General features: G+C 33.3%; 1 pseudogene; it reads right to left on the minus strand.

The window, feature by feature from the left end:
• Positions 1-858: 858 nt before the first annotated feature.
• Positions 859-2721, minus strand: part of LOC132180562 (probable CoA ligase CCL9) — a 2471-nt pseudogene continuing 608 nt past the window's right edge.

A 2721-nucleotide genomic window follows, 5' to 3' on the forward strand; every position in this document is an offset into this window, starting at 1 on the left:
CAGTTACCAATATTTGACATTATTATTATTTGAGGCACAGAGAATTGTTAAGAAAAATGGTCTACACTCAAAAGTATATTTTTTCTTGAACCTTATAGATCGTGTTTAGTTAGTTGTTTATACTATTGCGTGTTTGTTATGTCGTGAGATTAAATGTAAGACTTCTATACTTTTATTTCATATAAACACACAGAAACACATATAAAGAGATTATATGTATTTATGTGCTTTTGTACTTATATAAGTCTGTTAATCTCTCCAACCAAAAAAAAAAAATATCAACCTCCCAACGCCACACCTAATTCTACCCCTTCATGCATGCGTTTGTGCTTGAAGAGTACTCTTGTGTGCTTTTATAGACCGAGTTGGAGACTAGGGAGTTTTGTTATTCAGAAATGCTACAATGAGGTGTAAATGATCCAAATCCTAATTGTATGTCTTTTTGTTTGAAGGGCCCAATATTCCGAGGACCCACTTGGGCCTCATTGAAGGCCTATGGGATCTTATCAACTAAAGGTCATCCCACTGGAACTTGTCTGGCCACATAGACTCGAGAGAAAGCCCAACTCTTTGGTTACTGACATTCCAAAATTGGGAGGGTCTCACGGAACGCCATGTGGGTGCGACACATCACATCTTTTTTCCCGTATGAATGGGATAAATTGTATATAATCATACAAGGCAACACAATCTACCCTTTATTATCTTGTTTATTTAAAATTAAAAAAAGAAATATATATAATTTTTTATTTGTTCATCTATTTATTAAATGTAGAGAAATCCTATTTTTTCTTTTTTGGTTTTATTTTTGTTTGAACATACACGACAAAGATACGTAGATGCATGGATAATGTTTGTCTAGGCTCCAAACTTAGGGACTTTAGCGGTAGAGATTTGAGCAAGGAAGTGTTCCGCTACAGAACGTCGTTGGATCTTCCCAGTAGCCGTCTTCGGGAGAGAATCAATTATAAATACCTTTTTCGGGACTTTGAAGCCAGCAAGAGTCTTCTTGCAAAATCTCAGTACCTCTGCCTCGTCAATCTCTGATCCTTCTCTTCGTATGATTGTACAGTTTATCTGTTAATTACCAAACCAGACAATCAAAACAAATTATATCTTTGCTTTAACATAATAATTAGTGAAAAATATAAAAAAAGCCTCCTCAAACTAACAGTCATTTGCATAGAACCCCACAATATTAAAAATTGTTCAAAATCTAACATTTTTCCACGAGGCATGATAGGGACCCAACTTTTTTTCCCAACAAAAGTCAAACTTTTGCCTTATTTTATTTTATTTTTTTAAAAATAATAATAAAAAATGAAAAAAATGTCTGAAGCAACCCTATTTATTTTTTGTCTTTCTTTTATTTGGTATTTTTAAAAAAATAAAAAATGGTATTTTTTTTCATAATAATGTCATTTGTTTTAAGAAAATGTCATTATTATGAAGAAAAATACCATTTTTCATTTAAAAAAAAAATACTAAATAAAAGAAAGGCCAAAATTAGATAGAGTTGCTTCAGACATTTTTTTTTATTTTTTATTTTGTTTTTTTTTTTTAAAAAAAAATAAAGCAAAAATTAGACTTTTGTTGGGCAAAAAAGTTGAGCCTTTAGCATTTTCTTTTCTCCACCGACTTGACGTGGAAGACACTGATGATGATGACTCATCTACTTTTTTCCACAAGGCAAATTTGTATTCTTCGTCCTCCTCCACTCGAACAAAGAGGGTACTTTAGGATAGTGATGATTTTTTAATTCTTAATATCTAAATTATTTTATTATCATTGTTTTGTCGTTTATGCATATTTTATAACGATGGAATCACAAACATATAAACAACCTTTTTTTAATTTTTTTTTTATCACAAACCTACAAACAATTATTTTGTTATGCGAAATGCTACAGTAAAATAAAAAAATTATTTTTGGACCATAAAAATTTTAGGTAATAATAGATTATAGGCCTCATCAATGGGTAGAGCCATAAAAGCCTATGGTGGCAATAGGCCACAAGTTCCATCAATAGATAAAATTACAACAACTATGAATAAAACTTACAGCCTCTTACCACTTAAAATTTTTATGGGCCAAAATATATCTTTTTGTCATAGATGCTGTTTCTGGCATACGTTTCCAACATTCCATTACACCATGGCCATGGGTGATGGGGCCATATCAATTATCAACAAACAAACAGTGATATGTACGTGCATGCCACTGTCAACGGCTTCACGCAAATTCTCTTTTGGGTTGATGAACACAACAACAACATCAAGAAAAAAAAAGAAACAAAAAAAAAAAAGGACTGTACTACTTGTTAATCTTATTACCTCTTCGCCGTATTTGTCATCAGGGACCCCGAAGGCAACTCCTTGAGCAATTTCAGGATGAGACAAAAGTACTGCATCCACCTCAATCGGTGATATTTTCTCCCCTGCAATTATAATAATAATAATCATCATGATATTGGAGTAATATTATAGAGAAATCTCAAAAAATTTACCTCCACAATTAATGAGCTCCTTGATCCGGCCAACAAGATGCAAATACCCGTTTGAATCAAAGTACGTACCCGAGATCGCCCGTGTGAAACCACCCAAACCGAAAAGCGGTCTTGTTAGCCTCCGGGTTATTTTTGTAACCCATGGCCACAGTTGGTCCCCTTATACACACCTCCCCGCTTATCTCAACCTCTTGAGTCACCCCATTCTCATCCAA

Source organism: Corylus avellana, chromosome ca5 (genome assembly GCF_901000735.1).
Source record: "Corylus avellana chromosome ca5, CavTom2PMs-1.0".
In the NCBI taxonomy this organism is placed as follows: domain Eukaryota; kingdom Viridiplantae; phylum Streptophyta; class Magnoliopsida; order Fagales; family Betulaceae; genus Corylus; species Corylus avellana.